The following is a 16,682-nucleotide window of genomic DNA, read 5'->3' as shown; positions in this document are numbered from 1 at the left end:
ACATCCTGCAGCATGCAGTGTTGTAGTGATCCCCACAGCTGCCAGAAATCAAAGTAAGCATCATCAAATTTGCCACCATGAGCTATCAGAGTTACATTTCTTTTAGACTGGGTTATTTTCATGTCAGGATAAGCACAATCTAGCTGGTATCCTTAAACACACTAATATATATATATATATATATAACACATATATTATCTATCTATCTATCTATCTATCTATACACGTGTGTGTGTGTGTGTGTGTGTGTGTGTGTGTGTGTGTGTGTGTGTGTGTGTATGTATGTGTGTGTCCTGAAGTTTGAATTCCGGACCTGGCACTGAGCACTTTTTTTTTTAAATCAGTGCTAGAGCTCTACCACTTGAGCTAGAGTTCCACTTCTGGCTCCTTTGGTAGTTAATTGGAGATGAGTCTCACAATCTTTCATGCTTGGGTGGGTTTTGATCCTCAGATCTCAGCCTCCTGAGAAGCTAGGATTACAGGCTGAACCATTGGCACCTACCCCTAAAATATTTTTTTTTAAATGTCTTGGCTTTGTTTACAGATAATTCATTTCTAAGTAGTTACCTTTGCAGGGGACAGGATTCAATAAAAACATAAGCTATTATATGTGGATGAACATTAAATGATGAAGTTCATCATAAACTGTTAAAAATGAGAGGGGTGGGCTAAAAAAAAACCAGCAACGTGGTTGGGATGATTTTGATGAAAGTATCTTACATGCATGTTTAAATATCACAACGAAGCCTCTTTGTACAATTGATTCATATTAATAAATATTTACAAAGTCTTCATTGCAAACAAAACAAGTGGCAGCCTACAATGGAGATACATCCGAAATAATATTCTCTTAAAAAGGCAGTGGTAAAACATTCTGGCTCTTTTTTGTGTGTGGTGTGTGGTGCTGGAGTTTGATCTTGGGGCTTCTAGTTGATGGGCAGTCATCCAGCCTTGTTAAGCCATGTCCTCAGGCTTTTTGTTTCAGTTTTCTGGATAGGCCTCAAGGCGTGCTCAGGCTGCCCTGGACCACATCTTCCTGTCTGTACATCCCATCTAGCTAGGATGACAGGCACATACCACCAAGGACCAGTTTAATGGTTGAGATGGAGGCTCGCTCATGACCTTTTTAGCTAGGGTTGGCCTCCGATTGTGAACCATCTCATCTTTGCCTCTTGGGTTAGTTGGGATTATAGGTGTGACTTATTTGCCTGGGTATGACTTTTAGGTTAGCTACACACATAAGACATTGGCAGATTTATTCGGAATCAACTAAAAATGGCTATGCACGACAGCTTTTCAGGGTGTGTTCTTTTGTAGAGTATGTCTCCTTGGGTTAAATCCTAAGAAAAAGTTTCTATAATTCCTGAGGTTTCGCCATATGAAGGCTGCCAATAGAACCTGTAAATCAAGTATAGGTAGCATGCTTACACATGAGTATTTACAGTCAGAATTTTAAAGAATGCCCTGATAGACAAAACTGAAGTGGGGTTAGTGTCATGGACACTGGGGGACAGTCAGCCTCAGAAGGGGCTACAGTTCTGTTTTTGTTAGTCGTGCACATGCTTCCAAGGCAAGCTAAGAAAGAAACTCAACATACATGATAAAACTTATCTCTGCAAAGACATCAAGGGGGAAGGGAACCAGATTTCAGAACAAAGCATGCACGAACGAGTTAAGCACCTTGATGCTAAACTGCCACTGTCAGCTGAAGAGGAAGACAAGTCCATGCTGAGCATTTTACGGAGGTTAGGCCGAGCACGCTCGCTTGTTTTAGGAACGGGGTCTTGTCCATCTAAGTCATCAAGGGTAGACTGCCTTGAGAACAGCATGGTGGCTTCGGTGTAGCAGCTAGCATCGCAAACAGTTATAGAAACACAGAGTTAAAAGACCACTGGTCCATCAGCTCACATATAATCAACCAACCTATACACTGCCAAGCAAATAACGCACAACACAATCAACACCACCACCAAACCTGACCACGCAGCCGCGAGGACCTGTTTAGCAGGCTAACAAAATAGAAGAAGGCTGGAATTAAAAAAAAATACATTGGCGATAATAAATTTTCAAATGACACTTTCTGGGTGGGCCAGGGAAACAGAATAATGATATGTTTCAGTCATTCTCTCAAAAGGTAGGTTTTCTATCATTATAAGATTGCAATGGAGTTGTTCTTTTGTTTTTGACCAAAAAAAAAATGAGATTTCTCTGGAAAGGGTAACACTAAGTTCACCGAGAACATTTATCAACCCAATTGCATAAACAAGAAAATTAATTTTGCATACAATTTGAATGAATTTCACTTTTCTTTTGAAAAAATTCACCAGAATGCTCTGGAATAATGCCACAAAACTGACTTTTCCCACCGTTTTCTGAATGATATTTGGTTAAGCCAAACAATGTACACAGAAAAGATACTGGTTTGACATATACCAAGATATCAACCAATATAAAAAGTCAGAGTACTAAAAGAAAATAATAAAGGAATCCTAGCAAAGCCAGGTTAGTGACAGGTCACTAGACCTGTCCCAGGAATGAAAGATCCGAGCCAGCTTCCACTGGAAGAATCTCTCCTGGGGAAGACACTGCTATTTTCTAGCATTATAACTTCATGGAGACCTTAGCATTGACCAATTTCTGCTGGAAAATTTGGAAGTTCTAAAGTATAAATTGAAAATGAGGCTCAGTCAGCACAAAAACTCACCTAGCTCCCAACAAAATGGACTTCTTGTATCTCCTCTTTTGTGAGTTTAAAATCAAAATACATTACAGACCAGACCAATTTTTAATGGTTACAGTTTCCTAGCATATTTGTTGACTTACTACTTTATAATTTGGGAGATATTTTGACAGTGTTTAACTCAAAGCAACCAATAATTTCCAATATCTCCCAACTCACAAGTTTTCTCTCTCTCTCTCTCTCTCTCTCTCTCTCTCTCTCTCTCTCTCTCTCTCTCTCTCTCTCTCTCTCTCATATGCTGTACTGAGGCTTGAACTCAGGACTTGTTGCCTCTTAGCTTTTTACTCAAAGCTGGTGATGTACCATATGAATTATAGCCTCATTTCTGGCTTTTTCATAGTTAATTGGAGATAAGAGCCTCATAAACTTTCTGCCAGGGTTGGCTTTGAATCATGATCATCATATCTCAGTCTCCTGAAAGGCTTGGATTATAGGCTTGAGCTACCAGTGTGTGGCTAACTCATAGGTTTTGATCATGAGTATAGTACCTAATTAAAAATCAATCTCATGACTTTATTTTTACCAGTTTACCCCTTTTTTTTCCTCCTCACTTTTGATGTGTATTCAGTTAATCTCCTTAGACAAGGTATAAATTTTAGAGTTAAGAACCACTAGTATACGAATCATGCAGGTTTTCTTTGTGAACTATTTCAGTTTTCTTTGTTCTCTCTCTGTATATATGCGTATCAAACTATTTGTTCAAGCAAGTCCAGGTAGGGTTTTCAGAAAGCTGAAGAAATCCTTATTTTTTTTTTACAAAAATATTACACAATTTCACAATGATATGTGTCTTGCCTCTTTAACAAGGGGTTAATGCTACCATTACCATCAATGTACTAACTCATGAAAAAAAACTATTCCATTAATTTTCCTTTCCATTTAGATATCTTAGGGACAAAAACAATCCCTTTATTATAAAACAAGACAAAAATGTTAAAAACAGACATTTAAGAAAACATTATAAATCACATTAGAGACAACATACTTTCTTGAAGGAAAGATAACAATGGAATAACATAGTATGCATATATAGAATGAGATCCTTCATTGTGTAGAAGGAAATAATTTGAACTGAATATGATTTTATTTTTGCATAAATAAGGCAGAGCTACCCGAACCTTTTAAATTTGGCACCTGAAAAGCTATTGTTTGGGTTAGATTCTGTCCACCCTAGACATACACAGAAAAGCCTTGCTCAAAAACTGAGGGCAGGGCCGGGAGTTTGGCCTAGTGGTTAAAGTGCTTGCCTAGCATGCATGAAGACCCGGGTTCGATTGCTTGGTACCACATACATAGAAAAAAGCCAGAAGTGGTGCTGAGGCTCAAGTGGTAGAGCTCTAGTCTTGAGAAAGTCCAAGGACAGTGCTCAGGTCCTGAGCTCAAGCCCAGGACTGGCCAAAAAAAAAAAAAAAAAAAAAAAGAATGTCTTTGGGCCGGGAGTTTGGCCTAGTGGTAGAGTGCTTGCCTAGCATGCACGAAGACCCGGGTTCGATTCCTCGGTGCCACATACATAGAAAAAAAGCCAGAAATGGTGCTGAGGCTCAAGTGGAAGAGCTCTAACCTTGAGAAAATCCAAGGACAGTGCTTAGGCCCTGAGCTCAAGCCCACGACTGGCAAAAAAAAACAAAACAAAACAAAAAACAAAAAAACTGAGGGCAGTACGCATTTTTAAATGTGAAGCAAATGGATGGATGGGGTGAGTAAATGGACATGAGATTAGACAGACAGATGGAGGGATGGACTGGTAAGTGAGTAAAAGGTGGGTGGGTAGATGGATGAGTGGGTAGGTGATGGAACATTTCTCAGAAGATGTGTGCCTTTATTTATGAGAGGTTTTTGTTTATAAACAGGCTCTAAAGTGGATGAATATGGACCTTGTAGTTAGTACTCAACACAATCAGAATGTTCATTGCTCTACCATCCTGAACACTATACCTGTGCGTGTATGTGTGTTCACCTGCTCATGTTCACTCTGATTGTTGTTCTGTTCTGACTACAATGCTAGGGTCCAATCCCAGGGCCTCATACATACTTAGCATGCAAGAGCTACATCCTTAGCACTGATTGCTTGGTGAGATAAATGTAATACATGAGAGCTTAGACAGAATGTGAGTTAAATGAATCTTAAGTTTTGGCATTAAAGCAAATTAAGGAGAGAACAGAGATTTCATTGAAGTACATTGATTTATAGATATAGAGACATGTTACTAAAAAATAAATTTAAGAAGACTGCTGGGCCTCCAGGAATGGAAACAAGAGGTTTTTCCCTTGTTGTTCCTTTTTTTTTTTTTGGCAGTCCTGGGCTTGAGCTCTGTGCCTGAGCACTGTCCTTGGACAGTGCTAGAGCTCTACCACTTGAGCTTCAGCACCACTTCCAGTTTTTTTTTTCTATGTATGTGGTACCAAGGACTCGAATCCGGGTCTTCGTGCATGGTAGGCAAGCACTCCACCACTAGGCTAAATTCTCAGCCCCTGTTCCTTTTGCTTTCTTTTACTTGTCTTGTTTGTTTGTTTCTCTGTCTCTGGGAGGGTAAGCGGGGCCGGGGGGGGCACAGAAATAGACGGACAAAGGTGAACAAATAAAGCAATGATACTCACTAGACATTATGTTGAAAATGAACTAGACAACTTGTGGATGGGGGACAGGAGGGAAAAACTAGGAGAGAGAGCGAGAGAGAGTGAGGGAAAGAGTGACATTGTCCAAACAGAAATGTACTCATTTGTGTATGGTGTATTCATGTGTATATTTTCTGGAGGATGAGGGGGTAGAGAACTCAAAGGAAAAGGGGCAAAAGTGCAGCAGTGGAGTTCGCTGGATGCTGATGAAGGTGAACTATACAATTTGTGGGTAGAGATAGGAAGAAGGGACTGGGAGAGAGCAAGGTGAAATAAGACACTGCACGAAGGAAATGTACTCATTACTTGACTCATATAACTGCCATCTCTTTGAACATCACATTTATAATAACAATAAAGAGTAACTTTTTTTTCCAGACCTGGATCTTGAAGTCAGGGCCTGGGCACTGTCCCTAAGCTTCTTTTGTTCAAGGTTAGGACTCTACTACTTGAGCCACAGCACCACTTCTGGCTTTTTCTGTTTATGTGGTACTGAGGACTCAAATTCAGGACTTAATGGCCTGCTAGGCAAGCATTCTACCACTAGGCCACATTTCCAGCCTAAAGTAAAAAATTTAAAAAGTCATAGAGTGCTAGCCTTGAGGAAAAGAATTCAGGGACAGTGTCCAAGCCCTGAGTTCAAGCCCCATATCCTACCCTCCCAAAAGATACTTGTTACCTGACTTATGTAACTGTAACCCCACTGAATATCATCTTTATAATAACAATAAAGAATACAAATTGGAATATATACTATTTTAAAACTTGAGTTTGTAGCCCAGACAAAAATGTGTACATATAACAGCAACAGATATATCTATAACAATTATCTTTCCATGCTAAAAAATAAAAATCTATTTGCATCCATAGATAATTGTGGAGTAGAAAAAATAACAGGCTGAATCAGAGAAGCTAAAATATTGCAATTGAGTACTAGTTCAAAAACAAGTCCTTCAGGGTAAAAGGAACAATTATTTTTAAACCACTTCTCCCAGACATTTCGATTTTGATTTCCAGTTTCTATTTGGGGTTTTGGTTTTGACTGAATGGTCTCAATCCCCCTTTCCCCATTTCATCTGGAAATGGAGAAATGTCACCCTAGCCTTTAGCATCTTCCTTAGCCCTGAGATATAACTCGTGATGATAGTTCCAGTGTGCACTTTCTCATCTCAGCACGGACTAGAGGAGACAATGGAAGTGTCTCAGATTTTCCCAGGCTCACATCATGTATCTAGTGGGCTAGTCCCTTATCTATTTGTGTTTGGCTAGAATTGAGCCCAGGAACTGGCCTGGAATAGGTGATGTACAACAAAATTTATGAAAACAAAAGTAAACATACAGATATCCTCAGGGATAACATTCTGAGCTAGCAGAAGACTACGACGTGCAATTGTTTCAGTCAGCTAAGCATCCTAGGTCATACCCATTTTTCCTTCAAAGGCATTGCTCTGTAACTGCTCGGTAACTCCCTCTTGTCTTTGAAATATCTGGCTAGAGAAGCACATAGCATCTGGTAAGATGCTAAGGTACAGCTTGAGTGCTGCAGCAGAGCCTGCCTCTATCCGCATGGAGTCCAGCTGCATGGAGGTCAGTGCGTAGGTCTGCTGCAAAGTCCAGAGAAAATAGAAACAAGCTAACAGAACGAAAGCTTTTTTTTGGAACCATTGTCAGCAGAAACATTTAAGGAAAGCAGTAGAAGGCAGAAAGGAGCAGGGTAGATTCTTGATGAAGCAAATGTTTTGGAGGCCTGACCCAAGAGTAATTTAGAGGTTGGGAAGGGGCTACTGTGCTTTACTTCAAGCTTGGAAATCTCACCACTGAGCCTGTGAATTGTACTCAACATCACCGCCTGCTTTTCATTAGAGGGTCTAGGGAACGAGGTTCTTTCAACACTGCAGTGTGGGAATACATCACCTGTAGGGCCAGGGGCACGAGGCACCTTTTTGGCTTTCATTTTTCACCCATCCTCATCTCAGGTGTGATGCCACTGACTGCATTTACCTGGGGCCAAGAAAACCCACATTTTGGGAAGTGCAGTACCTGGAGATACTGTCATGGGAATCTAAGCTATCCATTCTGCGGGCTGCCTGTGCCTCCGAGGTGGCTCCCGGGTGCTCGTCAATGGTGTCCAGTCCTGACTCTCTGGAGAGGTTCATGATGTGGTTCTGGTAGTACATGTGGATGCTTTCCCGGGTTGGCACATTGCCCTGTGGAGAAAGGGGGGGTGTCACCATCATTCCTGGGGACCACTCTATACCAGATCAGCAATGCTCAGTACTTACACATAGCTGGCCTAAATACACCCTGTTAGGGAAGATGAGCATTAATGCCACTCAGTATCACTAGATAATTCTAAAGAGGAAGCCTTTGGTACATGGGTGATGATGTCTCGGTCATAGTGCTTTTCCAGAAACAGGCTACTATTTCTGAATAGAATTTATAAGCTGTTCATGACTATGGTATACTTTATTGTTGCTATACTCATCTGAATTTTTCCAAAGATTAATTGAAGTTCTTTATAGGCTACAGCAAAGTCTATATATCTGTGAACTCTGAGGAGGGGAGAAGGGAGAATGAATAATCTATGTGTAGAAGGTGCTCATGACCTGTAGGCAAGTTTTGTAGCTCATTATGTCTATACAACTATTCCAAAACCAAGAAGAAAGGAGTTGAAATGTTTGGCAACAAGCTCAAATAATCATGGCCACAGTATTACCTTCTTAATCTCTCTGGTCAGCATACACCTCTCAATCCTCAGCACAGTTGATATGTCAATGTGCTCCCTTGAAATGGAGTTAAGCCAGGTGGTGAAACTATCCACAGTTGCCAGGAACAGGACCCAGGTGAACTTCAGAATATTAAATATCCTCTTGATGATGTTATCTAGGAGAAACACAGTACCACAAGTGATTTTGGTGTCATGCAGGGCTGTACATTATTTTTTTTCCAGTCTTGGGACTTGATCTCAGGATCTGGGCACTGTCCTTGGGCTTTCTCAAGGCTAGCACTCTACCATTTGAGTCACAGCATCACTTCTGGCTTTTTCTGTGCATGTACTAAGGAATTGAACCCAGGGCTTTGTGCATGCTAGGTAAGCACTCTACCACTAGGCCACATCCCAGGCCATCCTCCTTTTTTCATGAAGAGTTCATTACATTGACAAAAGGCTATGTATATATAGGTATATACATATATATATATATATTATAGGGTTGCTGTTGTTGTTGAATGCTCTAGCTTCACCCAAGTTGGGCTCGCCACAAAATTCTGCACCTGGGATTGATTTCTCCCACCAATCAAAGCTTTGGGAGTCCTGCTACAGGTGGGTTTTCATCCTATTCTGTGGCTGTGACTGGGGAATAAGGAGCTGTCACATGGTTGCACTGTTCAGAGTACAAACATATTCCCCAAGTATTGACAAAGCAAATAAGCCACCCCCAGCATGCTAAGAAATTTATATATGAGCTCTTGACTTCTGAGGAAAGTCTGAGATGTTTCCACAGCTATAGGGACCTTATTCTTTCAAGTATTAATTTTTTAAGAAGGAAGGAAATCTTGTCACTTACAACCACATGGATGAACATGAAGGACCTTAAATGAAATAAGTTGAATGCTGATAAATAAATGCTGAATGATCTCATTCACATATGGAACCTAAGCTAGTCAAGCTCACGGGGTAGAATTGAATCCTGGGAAAGGCGGAAATGGGAAAGGAATCAAGTAGCTCAAAGAGTACACACCTGTACTTACGCAGATTGGCCGTGTGGTACATATGCATCCGTAATTAGTAATAAAAAAAAGTGCTGCAAAGTTACTAATGAGTAGACTGTATGTGCTCACACGAAAAGTTAACTCAAGCTGTGCACAGTGGCTCACGCCTGTAATCCTAGCTACTCAGGAGGCTGAGATCAGAGGATGGTAGTTCAAAGCTGGCCCTGAGCACTAAAGTCCCTGAGACTCTTATCTCCAATTAACCACTAGAAAATTGGAAGTGGGGCTGTGTCTCCAGGGTAGGGCGATAGCCTTGAGCTGAAGAGCTCAGGGACAGCGCCCAGGCCCAGAGTACAAGCCTCATGACTGACAAATGAAAAAAAAAAGTTGAGTCTGGGGTGATGGTTAGAGTTACTTGTTGGACTGTAGCAATCACTTCAGTATACATAGGGTATGGAAATAGTATGTCGCATGCTTTAAATATGGAATCAAAATGAGGGAGGGTCTTCCAGGAGCTGCATTTTAGGAAGCTGGAAGAGAGTTTCCTTTGTTAGGCAAAGAAGGGAAATGAGGTCCTAGCAGATGCCACAGAAGAACAATTCTGAGGAAGAAGCCAAGAATGCTTAAATTTCTCTCCCCACCCCTGCTGCCTTAAAATGACCTTGGCCAATGCAAGTGGTGACAACCCAAGTGTAGTTGGGCCTACAGATGCTTCACGTAGACACAAAAGGGAATGTAAATTAGGGTTAAATTCACCAGTTTGCTTTAGCAGCTTCTTAAGTTTTGAGAACTTAGATTTTTCTACTATGTATAATTACTTCTTTCAAGTGGTATTTGTTATTGGCCATAAAACATTTGATCACTTTATTCCCTTTTTCATCACTTGTTCAACAATAATTTACAGTGTGTACTACAAGACAAATGTCCCCATTTTACCAGAAGTAGCAAAAATAAACACAATGATGACATTACAGTTTTGCTTTGCTAGAGGTGATGTTAAAGCAGACTCAAGAGCTGAGGTAGCAACAAGAATTAGAAATGGGAAGGAGAGGACTTTAAAAAAAATTAACTGGGGCCTGGAGTTTGGCCTAGTGGTAGAGTGCTTGCCCAGCATGCATAAATACCCACGTTCCTTAGTACCACATACATAGGGAAAAAAAGCTGGAAGTGGTGCTGAGGCTCAAGTGATAGTGCTCTAGCTTTGAGAAAGTCCAAGGACAGTGTTCAGGCCCTGAGCTCAAGACCAGGACTGGCAATAAAAAAAAATAACTTTTGAGTCCCAGAGCAGCAGAGGTAGTGATGAAGAACTCAGATTCTGGATTCAAACTGCTAGAATACAAACCTCAGCTGCAAACTGCTAGAATACAAACCTCAGCTGCATTTTTCTGTGCTGTGTAGTGATTCAAGTGGTAGAGCACATGCTGCCAAGTGATTAGCCCCAAGTTCAAATCCCAGTAAAACCACAAAAAGAAAGCACGTTTCTTTATGTCTCAGTTCCTTCTTCATTAAATGTGGGTAAGAGTTTTTGTTGTTGTTGTTGTTTTATTTAGTTTTGTCAGTTGTGGGACTTGAACTCTGGGCCTGGGTGCATCCCTGAGCTCTTTGGTTCAAGGTTAGCACTCTATACTATGAGCCACAATGCCACTTCAAGTTTTCTGGTGGTTAATTGGAGATAAGAGTCTCATAGACTTTTGTTCCCAGGCTCACTTTGAACTGTGATTCTCAGGTCTCAGCCTCCTGAGTAGCTAGGATTACCAGCATGAGTCATTGATACCCAGTCAATTTTAAAGGAGTTAAACAAGTTACTATGGCAATAGAACTTGGAAAAGTGCCTGTCAAAGAAGATTGCAATTTGAAATGCTGGAAAAAGTTGTATAAAGCTTTATGTCACTAATATGATGCCTAGCTCTGCAAACATGCACATTCAATTATGTGGTAATGCAGCCTGGGAGTAATGGAAGTAAGGATGCCTGAATTAGAAAATGGAGGCTTTGGAAGCTTAGTATTTGCCTGAGGAGTAGGAGACAATCTTGGGACAATCCTGTCTGTTAAGTACTGTGTGCAGTCGTTTTGAAGCTCAAGATGGAGAGATTTACATGTTTTCTGCCCTACTCAGCATATTCATTCATAGATTTTTTTTTGTTTTCTGTGTGTGTGTGTGTGTGTGTGTGTGTGTGTGTGTGTGTGTGTGTGTGTGTGTTTGGTCAATTGTGGAACTTGACCTCTGAGCCCTGGGTGCTATCCCTGAGTTCTTCAGCTCAAGGCTAGTGCTCTACCACTTGAGCCACAGCACCACTTTTGGATTTTTCTGTGTATGTGGTACCAAGGAATTGAACCCAGGGCTTCATGCATGCTAGGCAAACATTCTACCCATAGGCCACACTCCCAGCCCAGATTTTGTTTTTGCGTTTATTCTTTCCATCCTGCATGGAGAAACCATCCTCCCTGGCAGAGAACTACCAGAGTGGTGTTGTGACTGCACCAAAGCTGAGCACAACAGGCTTCTACCCATCTCTATTTCTTAGGATCCGGAGCAAGTCACTCTTACGAGGTTTTGGTTCCCCTCTCAAAAGGAATGGGTTGCTCTGAAGCTTCTGGGGCATTTAGATTCTCCCTAGTCCTATTCATCAGACATTCACTTTCTTCTTTCTGCGTTTACTCTATCATTTATAGTATATGTTAGCTAGAAGAGAGAATAGTGAATGCTACTAACATAAAGAAATGATTAATTTGTCAGGTTATAGATGTGTTAATTACTCTGATATCGTCATCACACTTTTATAAATATGTATCTAAATATCACACTGTGCCACATAAATAGATATGGTTATTGTGATCAATGAGAAAAGCAAACTTAAAAAGATTATGCAAAGAAAAGGAAACAGAAAAGTTAATAGCCAGTGTGTGTGTGTGTGTGTGTGTGTGTGTGTGTGTGTGTGTGTGTCTTAATTCTACTGCTTTCTGTGAGGCATAGCACTTGTTTCTGAAACGCCTTTTATAAGTACTTACAGGAAAAGTTTTATAAACAGACAGCATTTTTACTCAGTGGTGCAGAGGTCAGCTCTGCTCTCAGAATCACTGCTCAGTCTTAAGAGAGATGAGTTGCTGGAGCTCGCTGATTATTTTGCTTCAGTCCAGAAACTCGGGGATTTACTCCAGGTAGGGCAGCCTTCCATTCTCTGCCATCTGGCCAAGAATCAGCTTCAAATTTCTTTATCTTTGCCTTTACTTTCTTACCTGGTCCATCAGATTTCTTCTTGACTGGTTCATCTTCACGATCTTCCCATTCCACTGGGCCTGTCAAGTGAGTTCAACAAAGATGAAATTGCTATGATATACAAACCCTTAGCCTAATTTTGATTATGTTCTAAAAAACTATGTGCCAGTGATTGTTTATAGAGATTCCCTTCTTGAACACTTGTTTGTTAAACATGCCATTTGAAATATGATGTAAAAATCAATGTTAATAAATTCTTTAATAAAGAAGATGAAATTGATTCCTTTTACACCAGTACAATGCTGGTACTACTGTTATTGTTAATCTTGATAAGCTTCTCTGCCCCTCTCTGCCATTTTTAATATTTTTCTCTTAGTAATTCTCTCCTCTGGTCATCACCTTGAGATTTCAGGAAGGACACCAACAATTCGTAAACATCTTGGGACAATAGCAGAAGCTGTCTCTCAGACAACTGAAGCCTTCTTATTGTGACCGGACACTACCCAACATCCTGGGAAACAAACCAACCATTAACCTGAGCACACCTTTGGCCAGGATCATTTAATCACATGTCTGGCCCCATCTTCCCTAACATGCATACAAATACCCCAGGGGCAATTTCAGTGTCACTTGGCTTCCTTAGCCTTCCTTTTTCTTTTTCTTTTCTTTTTTTTTTTGCCAGTCCTGGGCTTGAGCTCAGGAACTGAGCACTGTCCTTGGACTTTCTCAAGGCTAGAGCTCTACCACTTGAGCCTCAGCACCACTTCCGGCTTTTTTCTATGTATGTGGTACAGAGGAATCGAACCCGGGTCTTTGTGCATGCTCGGCAAGCACTCTACCACTAGGCCAAACTCCCCACCCCAACCTTCTTTTTCTGTAAACCATCAAACTCCTCTCTGTAATCCGAGTGTAGAGACAGGAATAGATGGTCCAGTCCACTTTGACTGGAAATTCTGAACTGGGGCTTTTCGCCCAAAACTCCATTTTCAAACATTTTTAAAAAGCAGTGATGTCTTTGGAATACAGAGGTACAGGAAATGCATTTTTCTTGACCTAACACATGTAGGGATATACGTAGACTTCCCACGTTTGAGAACGTGCTCTGTTAGAAGTGTATGTTCTTAACTTTTGCTATACTTTTAACACACATGCATGCACATACATGAACATGTATGTGCGCTACATACACACATATACACAAAACAAAGGATATCTACTCTCACTCGTTCAATGTGGATAAAAAAACTAGACATAATCTTTTTGTTCACAAAAAAAGATTGTCTAGATACAATCTTTTTGAAATAATGGAAATAATTATGCATGTATATATTATGGAGCCTTTTGAACTATTAAAATGACATAGTTTCACAGTCAGAACATTGTTTTGATGTATTGTTCGTGAAAATTCAGTAATTTGTGCAGTATCAACTCATTTTTGAAAAACTAATAAAGAAAGTATATGCATGTGGGGAAGTGAGGATTTGTGGGCATAGAGGCCGGGCCCCAAGGCATGGGTTGGGGCGGATTGTGCCCTGCTTTATTACCACTTGTGTACTACTTTCAAGTGTGCATCAACTTTATCTTTTCAAACAAATGAAGTACCTTAAAATGAATGCTGCCAGATGATATCAGGGAGAAGAAAGGTTAAAAGAAAGAAGGGTTTGGGGTTGAAGAAATTTTTACTTTTCACCTTTTCTCTTTCACTACTTTTTAATTGCATAAGGAATGAATGATCACACTCCCTTTGTAAAGCATAAAGCTAGAGGAGATGAGGCTAAGGCTCCCTCACTCACAAGGGTTATGTTATCCATAAAACAAGTGCAGAATTCTTTGTGATATTTCTCTTGCATTTAGACACTGTTTTCTGCACCCATGAAAGTGCAAAGTATTGTCTGTGGTTTTTTTTTTGTTTGTTTCATGAATCATTGCATTAGGTAAATGCCATTTCCAGAGTGATATTTTTCACTTAAAAATATGTCAAGAAACTACTGAACAGTGTTCTGTAATTCATTGGTAACACAATATACACATTTTTCTTCTTTCTAGAGACACATGAAGAACATTTCCAAATTGCTGTTTTTAACAAATAATATTTGATAGATATGATTTTTCCCAATGGATAGTCTTAAATATGTGATTCACAGATACAAATTTTGCTGAAGTCAAGGCACATATCTGAGAATGGGACTGATTCATTCTCCATAATGCTCACTAGGTTCTTCCATATAAACTCCTTCCTAACACTTCTCCACGTGTGAGCACATATCATCAACTCCCGAACCGTGACACATGAAATGCTCAGGCTCTTGCAAATCCAGTAGGTAAGCAACAATGTTCAAAACAACATAAACAACACTGAAAGTCACTACGTGACATTTCGTTTGTTTCTTGTATTACTATTGAAGCTGATCACCTTTGTAACACCTTTGTTTACAGGTCTGTGAATTATTTTGTATGTATTCCTTTACTGGGTTAATAAAATCAACATCTGTTGATTGTAGGCATTCTTAACATATCCTGAAGACTAATCTTTTTGGTCAGATAGCTTTTTATTTTTTTTTGCCAGTCCTGGGCTTGAGCTCAGGGCCTGAGCACTGTCCTTGGATTTTCTCAAGGTTAGAGCTCTTCCACTTGAGCCTCAGCACCATTTCTGGCTTTTTTTCTATGTATGTGGCACCGAGGAATCGAACCCGGGTCTTTGTGCATGCTAGACAAGCACTCTACCACTAGGCCAAACTCCCGGCCCTGGTCAGATAGCTTTTAATGGCTATTTTTATTTCATCTTAAAGCAAATGTATTTTTTTTTTGCCAGTCCTGGGCTTGAGCTCAGGGCTTGAGCACTGTCCTTGGACTTTCCAAGGCTAGAACTCTACCACTTGAGCCTCAGCACCACTTCCAGCTTTTTCTATGTATGTGGTACCAAGCAATCGAACCCGGGTCTTCGTGCATGCTAGGCAAGCACTTTAACCACTAGGCCAAACTCCCGGCCCCAGCAAATGTATTATTATTTCTAACATTCAGAGTGTCTGTGAAGCAAGCCAGATTTGGGATGTTAGTATTCTTAGAGAGGAACACTTATTTTAAGGCTCTGCTTTTACTGAGTCCCATCTTGGGAGGCTATGGCAGCTCAAGTGCGCATGTGTATATGTGTATATGCACACATACACAGACACAGAAACACATATGCTGATACTGGACTTACTCAGAACCTGGGTGCTATCGTCTAGATTTTTCAACTCAAGGCTGGTGCTCTGCCACTTGAGCCACACCTTCTGGATTTTTGATAGTTAAGTGGAGATGATTTTTGTTAGTGAGTTTCATGGACTTTTTTTTCTCATGGACTTTTCTGTCCTACTGGTTTCAAACCAAGATCCTCAGATCTCAGCTGAGTAGCTAGGATTATAGGCAAGTAGTACCTGTTTACTTGCTGTTTTGAATGGAAATGACTAAGTTTTGTCTTTTTTGTTGACTATTCACAAAAAAGCACTCCTTAACTTAATCGTCAGGCATTGTCTTGTATCTCTTTTTGATAATTTAATGTCATCTAAAAAGTTTATCTTTCTAGTTTCTTCAGGTTAATTTTGATCTTTTCTCCCCATTTTATTGTTTTTCATTTTGTTGTTTTTGTTTTGGTCCCGGGGCTTGAACTCAGGACCTGGGTAGTCCCTGAGCTTTTTTGTTCAAAGCTAGAGACACTAGAGACACAGGTCTATTTCTTTCTCTCTCTCTCTCTCTCTCTCTCTCTCTCTCTCTCTCTCTCTCTCTCTCTCTCTCTCTCTCTCTCTCTCTCTCTCTCTCTCTCTCTCTCTCTCTTTCTCTCTCTCTCTCTGTCTCTCTCTCCCTCCCTCCCTCCCTCCCTCCCCCTCTCTCCCTTCCCCTCTCTCCCTTCCTCTCCCTCCCTCCCCCCCCGTCTGTCTCTGTGTATCTATGTGTGTTTAATTCAAAGCCTGCTTAGGCTGGCTTTGAGACATGATTCTTAGATTCTTAGATCTCAGCTCCTGAGTAGTAAGGATTTCACAAATTAATGGTCAGCTATGAGAAATTAAGGACAATAAAGCTCTCTGTCCATCCCCTATAGAGCTCAAAGAACAGGCCATGAGACTCTTCTTTGTGTGCTTTCCCTCTCCTTGAGGCCACAGGAATGGACATACTAGTTGTAAACCACGCCCTGTTCAGCACTCACCCTCCCCAGATCCTTTAAGCCTCCGCTTTAGTTCTTCTCTTTCAGACTTCTTTTTCTCTTTCCGCCTCTGCCGCAGTGCTGTTTTAGGATCTGTGATCCAGGCTTGATAAACAAACTGAGAGAAGAAATTTCAATTATGTTCTGACCTTCTACTAATCTGAAATGAAAGAAGACCTACACCATACTTTCTAGCTTTAAGAAATACTACTTTTTCT

General features: G+C 40.6%; 1 pseudogene; it reads right to left on the bottom strand.

Annotated features, from left to right (window-relative positions):
* The window catches only part of LOC150039949 (piezo-type mechanosensitive ion channel component 2-like), a 171,862-nt pseudogene that overhangs the window by 21,670 nt on the left and 133,510 nt on the right, over positions 1-16,682 (bottom strand).

Source organism: Megascapheus bottae, unplaced genomic scaffold, assembly GCF_031878675.1.
Source record: "Megascapheus bottae isolate mThoBot1 unplaced genomic scaffold, mThoBot2.hap1 HAP1_SCAFFOLD_43, whole genome shotgun sequence".
Taxonomy (NCBI): domain Eukaryota; kingdom Metazoa; phylum Chordata; class Mammalia; order Rodentia; family Geomyidae; genus Megascapheus; species Megascapheus bottae.
This window is presented reverse-complemented; position numbering and strand designations above follow the sequence as displayed.